Raw genomic sequence first — 18,654 nt, 5'->3', positions numbered from 1 at the left:
AGGGGGGGGAAGGGGGGCGGAGAGAGGGGATAAGAAAGTAAGCCACCAGGTCCGGGACTCGAACTGCATGGGAGTGTCCAGCGCCTTAACCACCACGCCACCTGCTGGTACCTCAAACATTATTATAATTACTTTACCAAATATAACTATTTTCAGGCATCGCTTTGTTTTAAATTGTTTGCTTGGAAGTCTGTGCTAGCATAACCAGACTATAGCCACACAAAACTTTAGGTTCGGTCCAAAACTTTTCTTCCTTTTCTTTTCCATCGGCCATCAGCTTTTGTCTCTTACCTTCCCTGCTTCATTCCTTGCCTTTGGGGAGTTCCCAGGGCCGTACTTTGAGATGCAAGAGCCAACAAATGTTTAATTTCGAAAGCGCGAACACTGAGTAGGGGGCAGGGCCTTAGAGTCGAGGCGGGACAATAGATTGTTAGAATATGCAGAGGGCCCCTCTCCATTCTCAGACCTAACCAGCCTTCCAGACTACGGGAAAGAGAAGATTTAGAGGAGGCGGACAGAGAATTTACTTAGTGTTGGTCCCTGCAAAGTCTTCTGTCGTTTCCACGTGAGCCAGTTTGGTCGTGGAGGTCAGTAACCCCGCAGACTCCCCATGTAGACGCGCGCTCCAGGAGCTGGGCCGAAGCCGCCCTCGCCCCACCAGGACCTCCACCAGAGGAGAGGCCCCCTGGGAGGTTTCCGGTGCCTCCCGCCCCCAGCAGGCTGCTAAAGGAGGTGGGGAATGTCGCCTGGGGGCACAGGAAGGAGACCGGTGCAGCGGAGCCGGGTAACTGACACCCGGAGGAAAGAAAGACCGATAGCCCTGCAGAGGGCGTCCCACCTGAGGCCGGCCTCCACCTGAGGCCAGCCTCCAGGACACGCCACGCCTCCGGAGAAACTGGGACGCCTCAGTGGAGAACTGAGGGAGGGGACGGAGAGGATGTTTAGGAAACGAATTCATTTGAAGTTGAGAGAGCAGGACTCTCCCAGCTTCCTCTGTTCATTTTACTGCGGGCGATTATTAGCTATCCGAAAACGCGTAATCTTAGCTTATTAGGAAGCGTTTCTTACTCTATTTACTGCGTTAGTAGAACAGTAAACTTTTAAAATGCTTTAAGTATTTATTCTTTTACAAGCCAACACGAATATTGGGTAGCTGGTACTTAGACTCTACAAATGTCATTCGATCTTGGACAAGAAGATGATTACCATTTTTCAAGCCCTCCCCAGTGAATCTGGCTCACTGCTTTGCAAGTAGTAGGGGCCTATTAAGTATTTATTTGATTGATGAGTATTTGACTCAGTAGGTAAGTGAATGGGTAGGTTAAGTGTGATCACCTCACATATTATTTGTATAAGATTTCATTCAAAGTATGTTGGAGGTTTGATCACACACAGGAGGCTAAGTGTTTTGCAAAGAGAATAGAGAACATTTTGTTAATTCAGCAAGTTATCTGAGTGATGGGCAAATAAGAGCTTTAACTGACTGCCATGATCTAAGCAAAGCAGCATGAGCATGCTCCAGAGAGACAGAGAAAGAGAAAGCAGCCCTCCAGGGAAGTGGGCTGCAGTGCCTTCTCCATGTATGTATGCACTTGTGCCCAGCACATGTCAAGCCACTGGGGCCAGGACTCGAACCACAGCCAGCAATGTGGGATCCAGCTCCTTTAACCACTGTGCTATGGGACCAGCCCTCCAACTGTCTTGAAGAATGAGTTTGTCAGGAGCATGAAGTGGGGTTGGGGTTTTAAGGTATTGGAAATGTTTGTGCAGATAAACACATGATGGTACGATCAAAACGTGATCGTCTCACGCACACTGCTCCTTATAGTTGTGAACATCTTCATGGAAGATGCCTTGAGCTGCACAAGCAGGGTGTCCCAGGTAAGGGACTACAAGGAGCTGGCAGTAGAAAGCACACAGACATGGGGTCAGCAGGTGACATGGAGGTTAGGGCAGCTGGATAGAACATGGCTGAGTCTGTGATGTGTGTCCCAGATCTGGCTGCTTGAAAATCACTCTGGGTGCGTGTGCATGCGTGCCCAAAATCCCAAGAGGAGAATGGAGGAGAAGGGGTTGTGGCATGACCATCCTTTGTGGGGCGATTTTTCTCTCTCTCGTGAACACATGCACTCCACAGCAAAAACTAAAAAAGAGGGAGTGACAAAGTACTCCCCAGGGACCACGATCCCTTCTCTATTCTCCTCTTGAGTTCTTGGGCATGCACCGACATGTGGCCTGAGTGTTTTCCAGGCTGTTGTGTCTGGGACTCAAACTGTGCAGTCAGCCATGTAGAATCCAGCCACCTTAGCTACCACATCACCAGCTGGCCCATGCTGGTTTCTTGCTTTCTTTCTTTCTTTCTTTTTTTTTTAAATAATCATTTCGTTTACCTTTATTTATTTATTTATTTATTTATTTTAATTTGACTGGAGAGGGACAGAGTGAGAGAGAGAAACGGAAAGTGAGAAAGCAAGCCACCAGGTTCGGTACTCGAACCGTGATCTGCCATATAGGAATCCAGCACCCTTAACCACCATGCCACCTGCTGGTCCCCCATGCTGGTTTCTTTAGGCACTTGTAGTCTATTATAGTCTATGATTTAGCAGAAAGCCTTTTTTTTTTTTTTCCTTAATGGCTCTTGCCATTACTTTTAGGAATGTTGTGTGCTTACTGTAGAGAGACTGAGACAGTGAGAGGGGAAGTGAGAAATCACACCCCCCCCACCCAGGGGAGGGTCCTACCACAGTCCCTTCTCCATTCTCCTGGGATTTGGAGCATGAATGCATGCCCCAGTATGATTTTCAAGCCCTGATTTTCAAACTGCCAGGTTCTGCCCCTTAACCACTGTGCCACCTGCTGGCCCCCAGCAGAAAAGCCTTTTTGCTGTAATCTGAGAGTTTATGATTTCCTGTACAGGCACCACTTGTCTCCAGAGAGCAACCCTACTTTAGAAAAGGAAACCAAGGGGGAACCTTGCATATCACCTGTGTGCTTGGAAGGGCTCTGGGGGGAGGGGTCTGTTGAGTTGACAAGCAAAATAGTTTACCACCTCCTGTGTCTCTCATCTTGGTTCCTGAAGAGCTTAAATGACATCTCTACTAACCACCCTATTTAATGGGACCATTGGGGCTGGCAGGTCTCATGGTGATTAAGGGCACTGGACTCATATGGCTGATCACGTTTTGAGTCCCATACCTGGCAGCTTGCGTTCTCACTTTCTCTCTGTCTCTCACTCTGATCAAATTAAAATAAATAAGTTAAATTAGATTAAATTAAATAATTCTTTTTTTTCTTAAAGGAATATTTAAGTCCCTGAAACCCATATGTGTAGTGTCTATTCTTTTGACTGGCAGATAGACACTGAAGAGTATAGATGCAAAGATTCAGTAGTTTTTTGTTTGTTTGTTTTGAGAGAGATTTTTGCTATAGGGCGTGTGCACTCACCAGAGAGACAGACAGACAGAAAATGCAAAAATCACCTCCTATGGGGGATAGCCACACTGCAGTCCCTTCTCCTCCATTCTCTTGGGATTTGGGGCACACATGTACACGTGCGTGACATGAGTTTTAAGCCTCCAGGCCCAGGATTCAGACCGCGGTCGACTATATGGGAGTTCAGTGATGTAACCATTATACCATCTGCTGGTCTCAGGATTCGGTATTTTAAGGTTTGTGCCATAGAACATGTGCTTGCTGGAGAGAGACAGACAGAGAAGGAAAAAGTGAGAAATTACCCCCAGGGCAGATGGCCACACAACAATCCCTTCTCCTCCATTCTTTTGGGATTTTGGGCATGCATGCTCATGTGCTTAGTGTGAGTTTTAAGCTGCCAGGTCCTGGACTTGAACTGTGGTCGACTCTGTGGGATTCCAGAGACATAACCATTACTCCATCTGCTGGTTCCGATGTGCTGGGTGTGATTTTTAAGCCTTCAGGTCTGAGACTTGAACTGTGGTCAGCTATGTGTAGGAGTCCAGCACCTTAACCATCACGCCATCTGCAGGCCCCAGTGAGATTATATCTTTGATGGCAAATGTTTGTCTATTGGAGGGATACTTCTCTGGCTGGGTTTGCTGTTGTGCTATGGGACCAGCCCTCCAACTGTCTTGAAGAATGAGTTTGTCAGGAGCATGAAGTGGGGTTGGGGTTTTAAGGTATTGGAAATGTTTGTGCAGATAAACACATGATGGTACGATCAAAACGTGATCGTCTCACGCACACTGCTCCTTATAGTTGTGAACATCTTCATGGAAGATGCCTTGAGCTGCACAAGCAGGGTGTCCCAGGTAAGGGACTACAAGGAGCTGGCAGTAGAAAGCACACAGACATGGGGTCAGCAGGTGACATGGAGGTTAGGGCAGCTGGATAGAACATGGCTGAGTCTGTGATGTGTGTCCCAGATCTGGCTGCTTGAAAATCACTCTGGGTGCGTGTGCATGCGTGCCCAAAATCCCAAGAGGAGAATGGAGGAGAAGGGGTTGTGGCATGACCATCCTTTGTGGGGCGATTTTTCTCTCTCTCGTGAACACATGCACTCCACAGCAAAAACTAAAAAAGAGGGAGTGACAAAGTACTCCCCAGGGACCACGATCCCTTCTCTATTCTCCTCTTGAGTTCTTGGGCATGCACCGACATGTGGCCTGAGTGTTTTCCAGGCTGTTGTGTCTGGGACTCAAACTGTGCAGTCAGCCATGTAGAATCCAGCCACCTTAGCTACCACATCACCAGCTGGCCCATGCTGGTTTCTTGCTTTCTTTCTTTCTTTCTTTTTTTTTTAAATAATCATTTCGTTTACCTTTATTTATTTATTTATTTATTTTAATTTGACTGGAGAGGGACAGAGTGAGAGAGAGAAACGGAAAGTGAGAAAGCAAGCCACCAGGTTCGGTACTCGAACCGTGATCTGCCATATAGGAATCCAGCACCCTTAACCACCATGCCACCTGCTGGTCCCCCATGCTGGTTTCTTTAGGCACTTGTAGTCTATTATAGTCTATGATTTAGCAGAAAGCCTTTTTTTTTTTTTTCCTTAATGGCTCTTGCCATTACTTTTAGGAATGTTGTGTGCTTACTGTAGAGAGACTGAGACAGTGAGAGGGGAAGTGAGAAATCACACCCCCCCCACCCAGGGGAGGGTCCTACCACAGTCCCTTCTCCATTCTCCTGGGATTTGGAGCATGAATGCATGCCCCAGTATGATTTTCAAGCCCTGATTTTCAAACTGCCAGGTTCTGCCCCTTAACCACTGTGCCACCTGCTGGCCCCCAGCAGAAAAGCCTTTTTGCTGTAATCTGAGAGTTTATGATTTCCTGTACAGGCACCACTTGTCTCCAGAGAGCAACCCTACTTTAGAAAAGGAAACCAAGGGGGAACCTTGCATATCACCTGTGTGCTTGGAAGGGCTCTGGGGGGAGGGGTCTGTTGAGTTGACAAGCAAAATAGTTTACCACCTCCTGTGTCTCTCATCTTGGTTCCTGAAGAGCTTAAATGACATCTCTACTAACCACCCTATTTAATGGGACCATTGGGGCTGGCAGGTCTCATGGTGATTAAGGGCACTGGACTCATATGGCTGATCACGTTTTGAGTCCCATACCTGGCAGCTTGCGTTCTCACTTTCTCTCTGTCTCTCACTCTGATCAAATTAAAATAAATAAGTTAAATTAGATTAAATTAAATAATTCTTTTTTTTCTTAAAGGAATATTTAAGTCCCTGAAACCCATATGTGTAGTGTCTATTCTTTTGACTGGCAGATAGACACTGAAGAGTATAGATGCAAAGATTCAGTAGTTTTTTGTTTGTTTGTTTTGAGAGAGATTTTTGCTATAGGGCGTGTGCACTCACCAGAGAGACAGACAGACAGAAAATGCAAAAATCACCTCCTATGGGGGATAGCCACACTGCAGTCCCTTCTCCTCCATTCTCTTGGGATTTGGGGCACACATGTACACGTGCGTGACATGAGTTTTAAGCCTCCAGGCCCAGGATTCAGACCGCGGTCGACTATATGGGAGTTCAGTGATGTAACCATTATACCATCTGCTGGTCTCAGGATTCGGTATTTTAAGGTTTGTGCCATAGAACATGTGCTTGCTGGAGAGAGACAGACAGAGAAGGAAAAAGTGAGAAATTACCCCCAGGGCAGATGGCCACACAACAATCCCTTCTCCTCCATTCTTTTGGGATTTTGGGCATGCATGCTCATGTGCTTAGTGTGAGTTTTAAGCTGCCAGGTCCTGGACTTGAACTGTGGTCGACTCTGTGGGATTCCAGAGACATAACCATTACTCCATCTGCTGGTTCCGATGTGCTGGGTGTGATTTTTAAGCCTTCAGGTCTGAGACTTGAACTGTGGTCAGCTATGTGTAGGAGTCCAGCACCTTAACCATCACGCCATCTGCAGGCCCCAGTGAGATTATATCTTTGATGGCAAATGTTTGTCTATTGGAGGGATACTTCTCTGGCTGGGTTTGCTGTTCCTTCATCCTACCATGGGATTAGGCATGTACACAGAAATATCTAGCTGGACCTCCAGGAAATGTGGACATACTTTTTAAACTACGATTATTACAACTAGATTAGTATCTTGGGCCAGAAGCATAAGCAGAAACCCTTTTTTTAAAAAAAAATTATTTATTTAATTTTATTTATTTATTCATTTATTTCTATTTGACCAGAGAAAGAAAGACACACAGAGAGAAGGAAAGTGAGAAAGCAAGCCACCAGGTCTGGGACTCAAACCATTATCTGCCACATGGGAGTGCCCAGTGCCTTAACCACCGCGTCACCACCTGCTGGCCCCAAGTAGAGACTTTACAACTTTTAAATTCTAAATAAGCAGCTTATAGGCTCAGCTGCATTCTGAGATACACTTGTGAAGTGGAGTCACTGAAACTGGAGTCTCCGTACCTGGCTAGTCACTTTTCCTGCTCAGATCTGAGGAGGATTCTAGGTTGTGTGTGTGTGTGTGTGTGTCCTAAGCTTTGTTCTACAAGTTAATGTACTAATGTGAAATAAATGCAGGAAAAAAAAAAAAAAAAAAAAGGTAAGCGGGTGGTATGATGGTACTGGCACTGGACTCCTACATGGGCAACAATACTTAGAGTCCCAGACCCAGTGGCTTGAAAATCACACCGGGTATATGTGTGTGCATGCCCAAAATCCGTAAAGGAGACTGGAGAGAAGGGATTGCATTGTGGCCATTCCTTCCACTCCCAGGGGGTGATTTCTCACTTTCTCTGTCTTTGTCTCTGTCTCTCTCCAGCAAGCACACATGCCTTATGGCAAAAACCCAAAATAAATAAATAAAAATAAAACAACAGTTTAAAAAGGTCCACATCCATCTGTGTTCAACCTTTTCGTATGTTTGTCTGATCTTGTTGTGTATAGAGAGTACTTTGAGTTTCTTTGAGATCTTTAGCTCACCCGTGTGACCAACACACTGAGTCTTCTGCAAAGCGTGTGTGAGGATAGACAGGCATGGCACATTCGGGAATGCTCTCCAGACTGAGAATTGTTGACCTTGAGTCCTCTCGCTGGGGTTGCAAGAATGGCTGTGCTTTCTCACTGTAAACCTAGGAAGGTATGTCTACATGCGTGTCCTGTATGTAAACAAATTCCAGTGATAATATGCTGTGAAAGGAAACATCCAGGATTATGCCATGGTCAGGACGTTTTACATGTGGCACTTCGTTCCAGTCCTTTCAGATGCTACTCTCTCTCTCTCTCTCTTCTTTCTTTAGAGAGAGAGGTTTTTATATAGGGTGTGTGTGTTCACTGGAGTGACAGAGACAGAAAACAAGAAATCACCTCCAGGGGAATTACCACACCACAGTTCCTTCTCCTGGGATCCTGGGCATGAACGCCCATGCATGTGTCCAGTGAGAGTCTGAAGCCACCGGGTCCGGGACTGGAACTGTGGTGCAGGCCATGTGGGAGTCCAGCAATGTAACTGCTATGCCATCTGCTGGTCCCTCTCTTTTATAGTGGAGGAAATTGAGATTTTGAGACTCACTCAATGTCACCCAGCTAGTAAACCTTTGAGCCAGAATGCCCCTTTGGGCCCAAAACTTCTCCTTGGATTCTCTAGCTGTTCCTCTTCTAGGAAACTTGGGCAAAATTTTTACTTTTTTATTCTTATTTTTTTGAATTATTTATTTAAAATTATTAATGATTATTTTTAAAATTTGCTATAGAGCACATGCACACAACAGAGAGAGAGAAAAAGAGAGAGAGAGGGAAAGTGAGAAAGCCCCTGGTCTGGGACTCAAACCATTGTCAGCATGTGGGAGTCCAGCGACTTCACCACCACACCACCCACTAGCTCCTAGGCCAAATTTTGAACTAAGGTATTTTACAACTAGATTACTATCTTGGACTAGAAGCAAAAGCAAAAGCCCAATCTGTACCTCACCCTGTAGAACAGTTTATGACACCCTTTCCACTTTGATACGAGACCCAATTTGTATTCTCTTCTTGCTTATGTGACTTTTTTTTTTTAAACCCATGTAATAATAAGACTCCATGTTGGATTTGTTCTCATTTCTTTTGGAAAGATCTTTATCTCAGTATTTATAGCTTTCTTACTCATCTTCCTTCCCTTGAGCAAAATCTTGCGCAATTCTGCTTTCAGAAAATCTGCCTTGTTGTGATTGTGTCTGAGGCATGAACATCCAAGTCTTTCTGTATGGTAAGAAAACGATAGTAATAATGAATTCTGTAGGACTTCCAGTTTAATTTACTGTCATAGAACAATTTTCTGTAAAGAATATTGCTTAAAGTTAAATTTTTGACTCTGTAGACCTTGGAGGGGAAGCAAAATGAATAGCTACCATCTCTGCAGTCCACTGTCAAATTAAAATAATGCTTCTAGACAGTCAGCTTTCAAATCTCAATTCCAAGATTTCAGAGAAAAAAAAAGATAGTATTAAAAGCATGTATAGGGGTCGGTAGGTGGCATGGTCATTGAGGTGGTGGACTCCCACATGGCTGACCGCGGTTCAAGTCCCAGATCAAGAGGCTTGCTTTCTCTTTTTTCTTTCTCTGTCTCTGTCTGTTTGTCTCTGATGAACATGTGCACCCTATAGCAAATGGAAATTATTAATTATATTTTTTAAAAGAAAAGCATGTATTGAACCTTCTGGTTGCATAGTGATTAAGGCAGCTGGATTCTACATGACTGACTGTGCAGTTCAAGTCCTGGACTTCGTAGCTTGAAAAATATGCTAGGAACATGTGTGTGCCCAAAATCCTGAGAGGAGAAGGGATTGGGGCATGACCTTCTCCCATTGAGGAGTGTTTTCTCATTCTCCCTCCTTCCCAATCCCTCTCCTCTGGTAAGTGCATGGCCCTCTAGCAAATTAAAATAATTGTGTTTTTTTGGAGAGGTTTTTGCTATAGGGCTCATGCGCTTGCCAGAAAGACAGAGAGAGACAGAGAGACAGGAAGCAAGAAATCACTCCCCAGGGGGCATAGCCATGCCACAGTCCCTTCTCCATTGTCCTCTTGGGAACTTGGGCACGCATGCACACGCGCCCAGCGTGACACGTGCCCGGCATGAGTTTAAGCCACTGGATCTGAGACTCAAACCACGGTTGACTACATGGGAATCCAGCAACATAGCCATTATGCTAACTGCTGGTCCCGCAAATTAAAATAATAAAGCACACATAATTATTCATTTTCTAAAAGTTTATTTATTTATTTATTTTTACAAGAGTGAAACAGAGAGAAAGAAAAAGAGAAAGGGACAAAGAGGTAGGGTTGTAAGTCCTGATGGTCTCTTCAGCCTCTCAACCAACCAGGACCATGGGCTTGAACCTGGGGCCACACCCAGTGAGTACAAGTCAATTCAGGAACCAAACCCTGATTATCCTTAGAGCTTCCAGCATCACAGAGCATCCCTTCTCTTCCATTCTCTTCTTGGGATTTTGGACCCACATACACACATGCACCTGGAGTGATTTTTCAAGCTGCCAGGTTCAGGACTCAAACTGCGGTTTAGCCATATAGGAGTCCAATGCTTTAACCACTGTGGTCTCATTGAACCATATATTCTAGTCGGGGGATTCGCTTCCAAATATATTTTAGGGATCACTGCATGTTAGCACCTAGAGATCTTCCTTATTTATTTATTTTTAAAAATTTGTTATATGGTGTGTGTGTTCACTGGAGAGAGTGACTGGGGGACCAGCAGATGGCATAATATTTGAATTGTTGAACTCCCACATAGTCCACCACAGTTAAAATCTTGGACCCGGTGGCTTCAAACTCATCCCAGGGATCAGCAGGTGGCGTGATGATTAAGGTGCAGGACATTCCCACATGGCTGACCATGGTTCAAATCCCAGACCTGGCCGCTTACTTTCTTGTTTTCCTCTCTCTCTCTGTCTCTCTCTCTCTCTGGTCAGTTAAAATAAATGAATGAATAAATGAAATTAAATAAAAAAATAATTCTTTTATAAAAATTGTAAAAAACCAACCAAACAAAACTCATTCCAGGTGTGTGAGCATGCGTGCCCAAAATCCTGAGAGGACAATGGAAGAGAAGGGATTACAGCGTGGCCATCCTCCCCACCCCCCCAGTGGGTGATTTCTCACTTTCTGTATAAAATAAAAAAATCTCTCTTAAAAAATGGAAAAAAAAAAAAAGAGAGTGACAGAGGGAAAGTGAGAAAGCACCCCAGGGGAATGGCCACACTGCAATAACTCCGCACCCATTTAAAAAAAAAAATTACTTATTTAATTTATTTATCATTATTATTATTATTAAATTTGATACAGACTCTCACCAGAGAGAGACTGGCAGAGAGAGAGAGGGAAAGTGAGGAAGCAAGCTGCCAGGTTCAGGACTCAAATTGTGGTCAACCATGCAGGAGTCCAGTGCACCAACCACCATACTCCCTGCTCGCCCTTCCCCATCCATTCTTATCTTGGGAAGCAGTCTACCAGGTTCAGGACTCAAATTGTGGTCAACCATGCAGGAGTCCAGTGCACCAACCACCATACTCCCTGCTCGCCCTTCCCCAGGTGTTTTTCAAGCTTCTGGGTCTGGGACTCTTTTTTTTTTTTTTTAAATAATTTTAACATAATTATTCATTTAATTTAATTTATTATTTTTAAAATAATTATTTACTTATTTAATTCCATTCGTTGTTGTTGTTATTATTTTTCATTTGACCAGAAAGAGATAGAGAAAGAGAAAAGGGGAAAGCAAGTCGCCAGATCCGGGACTCAAATCGTGTCCGGTCATATGGAAATCAAGTGCCTTTATCTATCACACCACCCGCCGGCCCCAATTTAATTTATTATTATTATTCAGTTTGACCAGAGAGAGACCGAGAGAGACCGAGAGAGAGAGAGAGAGAAAACAAACCGCTAGATTTGGGATGCAAACCACAGTCGGCCATGTGGGAGTCTAGCACCCTAACCACAGCGCCACCTGCTGGCTGGCTCCCTGTGCTTCTTCTTTTTTTTTTTTTTCCCTGTGCTGCTTTTTTTTTGGAGAGATTTTCACTGTAGGGCCTGTGCTTCTTTTTTAAGTGAAGTTTATCGAGGTGTCACTTGAATACAATAAAGACTACCCTTTTCAGCTTCCATGAATGTGACAAACATCTAACCATCATCATATAAGTCCTCCCTCCAGGAATCCACAGGGGGTTGGTTTCTCCTCACAGATACCAAAATTCGAGGAGGCTCAATCCCTTTCATAAAGTGGTGTAGTATCTGCTTGTAACCTCTGCGTATCCTTCCGTGTACAATAACAAGAAAAAGTCTGCGCAGGTTTGCTGCAGAGGCAACCATGGAGGGCCTAACTCCATAGCAGACATCAGCAAGGACATAACCTTTCCCTCTGGGGTCGGTCGCCAATTCCAATGGCTGGCTGAGTGTATTCCATCAACCCAAGCTTCCTCAAGCCCCTTTGGTTTGATGCCTCACCCTACCCCAGCCCGACCACTGACCGACTTTTGTTTTGCCTTTCCAGAATGCCTTAAATAGAGTGATACAGAACATGGGGACCAGCAGGTGGTGTGGTGGTTAAGGCGCTGGACACTCCCACATGGTCAACCACAGTTGGAGTCCTATACCTGGTGGCTTGCTTTCACATTTTCTCTCTCTCTCTGGCCAAATTAAAATAAATGAGGAATAAATAAAAATAAATAAAATAATTTTAAAAAGAATGATACAGTACAAATCCCTTATATCTAGTGTTTTTTTCACTTAGCTCAATGCTTTTGACATATTCTTGCTTAAACCAGAATTGCTTTTTATTGTTGAGTAATATCAAGTGAATGTACTTATTCATTTACCAGTTGATGAATATTTTGGTTGTTTCTTATTTCATTATCATAAACAAAGCAGCTTTAAACATTTTTATACAGGTCTTTGGGGATTTTGCTGTTCAGAATTTTTGTATTTATAAAATCAGATTTATTAATCTTTTGTTTATGAATACTGAATTTTGAGATATAGAGGGGTGATAAAAGAATTCACCAGTTTTTTTACTTGTAATACTTGTATGATTTGATTTGTTTTTTTACCTGAAGATCTTTTAAATATTGGAGTTTATTCTTGGGTGAGTCGTTAATTAATTTGCTTTTTCCAAATGGCCACCCTGTGGTTCCTAAATCATTTATTCCTAAATCAATCTTTTAAATCTGATTTGAGAAGCTCTACTTTATAATCATTTATAATATACTTAATTAAATTTATAATATTCGATTGAAGTTATAAATTAAAAACCCATTTTTTTAAAACTTTCAACACACAAGTTGCAAGCCTAGTAAATTCAATTATAAATCAATCAAGTAATTTTGTATTAAAATTAAAAACATTCATTTTTATTGTACCTTGATTAATGTTTAATTAACTTATACATTTGACTGATTAAAATCTCTCAAACATTTAAGCACTGTTTACAAACTTAAATGATCTTAAACTTTATAAATTAAAGTCACAAAACTTGAAAATTTAGGAAATTAAATTCTCTTACATTTAAATGCCACTTACAAGCTTAATTGAATTATCTTAAGCATTTCAATCTGTAATCAATCATGAGTTTAATATATTTGGTTTTCTCAAGCATTTCTAAAATCTAAAGAGGCATAGTTACAAATTTATTAAAGTTGAACCAAGTTTTTTTTTTTTTTGAGAGAAATTTTTGCTATAGGGCGCATGTGCTTGCTTGCCACGCCACAATCCCTTCTGCTCTGTTCTCTTGGAGTTTTGGGATCTTGGGCACACACGCACATGCACCTGGTGTGAGTTTCAAGCTGCCAGGTTTAGCACTCGAACCATGGTCGACTATGCAGGAGTTCAGCGATGTAATCATTATGCCACCTGCTGTTCCCCTCAAACCAAGTATTTTAAAAGTTCTAATAAAGTAAACTTAAAAATGTGGAAGATCAAACTCTTCTAAACTGTTTTCTTAGTGTCAGGGCCTCACTATGTTGTGCAGGCTGGCTTTGATCCTTCTGGCTCTGCCTCATGAGTAATTGGGACTAGTTGGCTCTCTTAAACTTTTTTATTTAAATTAAGAATTCTTTATTTATCTTTATTTATTTTTATTCATTATTGTTATTTTTAAAAGTTTACTAAAGAGAGAGAGCAAGAGAAAGGGAAAATGAGAAAGCAAGCCACCAGGTCCAGGAATCAAACCATGGTTGGTCGTGTGGGAGTCCAGCACCTTATTCACCATGCCACCTGCTAGCTCCTCTCTGTAACATTTTAAACACCTAAAGAATGTACAAGGGAATGGATGGCCACACCACAATCCCTTCTCCTCTATTCTCCTCTTGGGATTTTGGGCATGCACGCACACATGCCCAATGTGAGTTTTAAGCCACTGGGTCCTGGACTTGAACTGCAGTAGTCTATGTGGAAATACAGTGACTTAACCATTATGTCATCTGCTGGTCCCAATTATAGGGTTTCTCTAAAGCATAAACTCACAAAGACAAAGAGAATAAGAAAGGTGACAAAGGCAACAAAATTTTGCAAGCCAGGAAGTAGGTAAACTAATGGTAGCTGATGTTGCAGCCCTGGGAAAACTAAAATTTAACCAAGAAGCAAAAAGACTTGTACTCCATAACCTCAGCTCAGCTCAGGAAGGAGGGGCAACAGGAGGAGGAGGAGAGCAGGCTGGAAAATGTAATCATGGCCGAAATTCTGTTTAAGAATAGGGTAGAACCACATTTTGCATCCCCTTCCGACCTGTGCACAATCAGCAACTCCTTTTCTCCACTCCTCCTAGAGAGGCCTAGAGGTTTGGTCTCTGGAGGGGTAAGCTAGAGAGACAATGACCTGGGACCCCAGGCAGCTGAGAATAGGAGACTCGGCATTGAAAATGGCAGGTCGTTACATGAAAATCTGTACACTAAGGGACCTGCAGATGGCGTAATGGTTACATCGCTGGACTCCCACATAGTTGACTGCAGTTTGAGTCTCAGATCTAGTGACTTAGATAGAACTCAGGCCGGGTGTGTGTGCCCGTGTGCCCAAAATCTCAAGAGGAGAACGGAGGAGAAAGGACTGTGGTGTGGCCATCCCCACGGGGGATGATTTCTAGCTTTCTGTCTCTGTTTCTCCAGAGAGCACATGCACCCTATAGCAAAAATCTGTCTGGGCAAAAATAAAAGAAAACATATACACTGAACTGAGAGACTCACCAACTTCCCATTGCCCCCCAGAACACTGCTCGATCCAGGCTCATAACCTCCAGGCAGAAAACTGGAAGATTCTTTGGGGAATCAGCCCAGAGAAGATCTCAATATATTAATAGTCAGGACCCTGTGACAGAAGAGCTCTGGCAGATCACCCATGTGAGCCCCACTTCTGGATAAGACCAGCTACAATGCTCAGTGTCTGCTTAGCTTCCTAGCTCCCAATTCTAAACACAAGTGAACGGCAAAGAATCAATAGGCTTTTGAGGGAAACCAAAAAGAATCAACTCTAACAACAGCAGCGATAACAACATACAGGAAATAAAATCTCAGCCAAAAAACAACACGATGAGCAAAGGCCAAACAAAGTACTACAGTGATACCCTTGGAAGTATGAAAGCTGCTGGGGTCAGGTGGTGGCATAGTGGAAAAATGCCTCTGTGCGGCTGACCCACGTGGGGAGGTTCTGGGTTTGCATCTTCGGGCCTCCCTGCACATATCTGCACCCATGATCCCAGCTGGCTAAGGCTAGGGTGGATTGCAGTGTGAAGACCCTATTGAAGGTGCATCTTTCTCGCTTGGAAGATATAAGTTAACTTAAAAAAAGAAAAAAACAAGGAGGCAGCTGGTGGCATGGTGGTTAAGGCACTGGACTCTCATATGACTGACCATAGTTTGAGTCCCAGACTTGGCGGCTTGCTTTCTCACTTTCTCTCTCTCTTGTGAGCATATGCGCTGTGCAGCAAATTAAAAAAAATGGTAATGATAAGTAAAATTAAATCTAAAAGCAAAAGCAAAAACCTAAAACATTTCAGTTTATTTTATTCTCATTTCAGCCTTATTTTTTCCATTATTACCAATGTTGCCTTTCTTCTTCTGTTTCTTTTCTTTTCTAACAGAGATTTTTTTCTATAGTGTATGTGCATTTGCCAGAGACACAGAGAGAGAGAAAATGAGAAACCACCCCTCGGGGGAATGGGCACACCACAGTCCCTTCTTCTCCATTCTCCTCTTGGGATTTTGGGCATGCATGCACTCATACCCTTTATTCTTAATATATAAAAATTACTAAGGGGAGCAGACAGTATGGTTGTTAAGGTGCTGGATCCCACATAGTTCACTGTGTGGTTCAAGTCCCGGACCCAGTGGCTTGAGAAACATGCCAGGTATGAGTGAGTGTGTGCGTGCCCAAAGTCCTGAGAGAAGAATGGAGAGGGATTGCGGTGTGGCCATACTCTCTGGCGGCAATTTCTCATTTTCCTTCTTTCTGTCTGTCTCTGGCAAGCACACTACAGCAAAAATCTAAACCACACACACACACACACACACACACACACACAAGAAAACAGCATCCTTCTTCCTTTTGGAATGCTGGTGCTTTGTGAGCTTTTGAGCAAGATGAAAAGGTACAATTATGTGCAGTTTACCCTTGAGCCCTTGCCGCTCCGTTTCTCAGCAGGCTCTTCAGATAACAAAATCCTCTTCACCTAATAAAAGATCTAATTTCATAAACGCTCCATGACACAGAATCAAAACCCCACTCTGTGAAATCTCCTTATTATATATGATTTCCACAGCAGAGAGAAATACGATCTTACAGAGTAACAATAGTCTACAAGGGAAAGCACAGACTGAACAGCAGACAGTCCTGTGCAAAATTACAAATGTATTTTCTAGAGAAATACTTTAAAAGATCCAGGATGGGCCGTGTGGTGGTTAGGGGTGCTGGACTCCTCCTACATGGCTGACCACAGTTTGAGTCCCAGACCTGGTGGCTTGTCTCTCTCTCTCTCTCTCTGTATGTGTGTGTGTGTCTCACTCTGGTAAAATTGAAAATAACTATAATAGAAAAAAAAAAAAAGAAATAGTTTAAGTATCTGATATCTGGCTGGTCAGTCTGTTCCTTGGTGAGCAACTTTGTTTATTAACTGGATATAGAGGTAACTCTTCTCAATTATGCTTTTGGAGAAATACTTATAGCCAAGAATGTGTAATTCCTAGCAATTACTGATGATTAGGAAAATCAAATATTAAGTTTGAATGGAAAATTGAAGGAAATAACTCTGAAGAAAATGATTAACAGATGGGGAGAGGGCAGCGCGTGGCATGGTGGTAGAGCCGCTGGATTCCCACATGGCCAAACGTAGTTTGAGTTCCAGACCAATTGATTTGCTTTCTCATCTCCCCTCTCTTTCTCTGTCTCTCTCTGATGAATTGGGAATTAATAATAACAGGGGCTGGCAGGTGGAATGGTGGTTAAGGAGCTGGATTCCCATGTAATCCCCCACGTGGGGGGTCTAGCACCTTAACCAACACACTACCTGCCGGCCCCATGGAGATGGAATTTATAAAGATAACTTAAGATGGGGGCCAGCAGATGGCATAATGGTCACATCGCTGGACTCCCATGTAGTTGACCACGGTTTGAGTCCCGGACCTGGTGGTTTAAAACTCATGCTTGGAGGACCAGTAGATGTCATAATGGCTATGTTGCTGGACTCCCATGTAATCGACCGCAGTTCTAGTCCCAGATTCAGTGGATTAAACTTAAGCCAGGTGCTTGTGCATACGTGCCCAAGATCCCAAGAGGAGAATGGAGGAGAAGGGATTGTGGTATGGCCATCCCCCCTGGGGGGTTATTTCTCACTTTCTGTCTCTTTGTCTCTGTATTTCTGGTGAGTGCATGCACCATAGAGCAAAAACCTCTCAAGAAAAGACAACGACAACAACAACTCATGCTGGGTGCATGAGGGCAGGCAGCTAACTTTGTTATAGGAGATACACCATTATGTTGTATCTTTAGAGAAATCATGCTAACAGTGGTGTGGTTCTTTAAACTCACACTGGGCGCGTGTGCATGTGTACTCAAAATCCTGAGAGGAGAATGGGTGAAGTGTGGCCATTCCCCTCCCCGTCCCCGTGGGTGATTTCTCACTTTCTCTCTCTCTCTTTCTCTCTGGCAAGTGCACGCCCCTCTAGCAAAATCTCTCTTTCTAAACACAAAAAAATAATAAGACGTATATATGGCAAAGCAAGCTGATACTGTAATAGATCACATGTACTTGGCAAACCCTTGGGTGCTGTTTCTTAGTTCAGCTCACTGCAAGCTGCCATCAGTCACGGGAAGCAGTCCTGTTCTCTGTCGCTTCTTCCTGTCTCGTGTACGAGACTTCCTTCCAGTCTTTGGTTCAGCATTGGAGCCTTTTGCCAAATGATGATTAATATTGTTCTATGTTATTATTTATTTTTTCACACATTATTTTATTGGCTGCTAAGTATTCTCTGCATCATCTAACATGCCACACTTTTTTTTCTTTTCTTTTTTTTTTAAGTTTTTGTCATAGGATGCATGCACTTGCTGGAGAGAGACAGAGTCAGAGAGAAGGAAAGAGAAATCACCCCCCCCGGGGGGGGGACGGCCACACTGCAATCTCTTCTCCCCCGAGACGGGATTTCAGGCACCCACGGCATCTCTCTGCCTTTTCAAGAACAAGGCAAAAAGTCAAACTGGCAACATTACGTTTCCGAATTCACGCGCCCTGATCTAGAACTTCATTTGTTCCAGAACCCCTCACTTAACCAAGGAGGATTTTATTGCTTGCTCTAGAAGGCTGGAAGGCTAGCTGGTGTCATCATATTACATCATAATATAGAGGCACTTGCCTCAGAGAGGCCTTCCCTGCAGAGGCTGCTGTGGAGCAGTAGAGTGGGCAGCAACTGGGGGCTCACCTGCGCCTCTGGGGATGGCTTTCGGACTTTTCTGGTGCCTGCGTGGGAGCGAGTGTCTCTCTGTGGCTGAGTGCAGTCCAAGACTTGCTTTCATTGTTCTTTGTAATGTAATAGTCAGCAGTAAAGTGTGGGATGGAGATGGGTCATTTCTAACCACCTCTCTGAAACATTTTTCCTTATCTGTGGGATGAGTTGGGGGAGAGGGACTAAATGATTTCTTTCTTTCTTTTTTTTTTTTTTTTTTTTTTTCTAAAGGTGTGGTAT

General features: G+C 43.5%; 1 long non-coding RNA gene across 4 annotated transcripts in view; it reads left to right on the top strand.

The window, feature by feature from the left end:
- The window catches only part of LOC102483013 (uncharacterized), a 61,934-nt gene that overhangs the window by 12,073 nt on the left and 31,207 nt on the right, over positions 1 to 18,654 (top strand). For 2 of the 4 annotated variants that reach the window (XR_003547082.1, XR_003547083.1), the window contains exon 1: positions 18,372 to 18,492. The exons of the other annotated variants lie outside the window; for them this stretch is intronic. This is a non-coding gene — a long non-coding RNA (uncharacterized LOC102483013). Of the gene's footprint in view, positions 1 to 18,371; positions 18,493 to 18,654 lie in introns of those variants that run through there. 4 annotated transcript variants of the gene reach the window in all.

The sequence above is a fragment of the Tupaia chinensis genome, unplaced genomic scaffold (assembly GCF_000334495.1).
Source record: "Tupaia chinensis unplaced genomic scaffold, TupChi_1.0 Scaffold000066_1, whole genome shotgun sequence".
NCBI lineage: Eukaryota > Metazoa > Chordata > Mammalia > Scandentia > Tupaiidae > Tupaia > Tupaia belangeri.
This window is presented reverse-complemented; position numbering and strand designations above follow the sequence as displayed.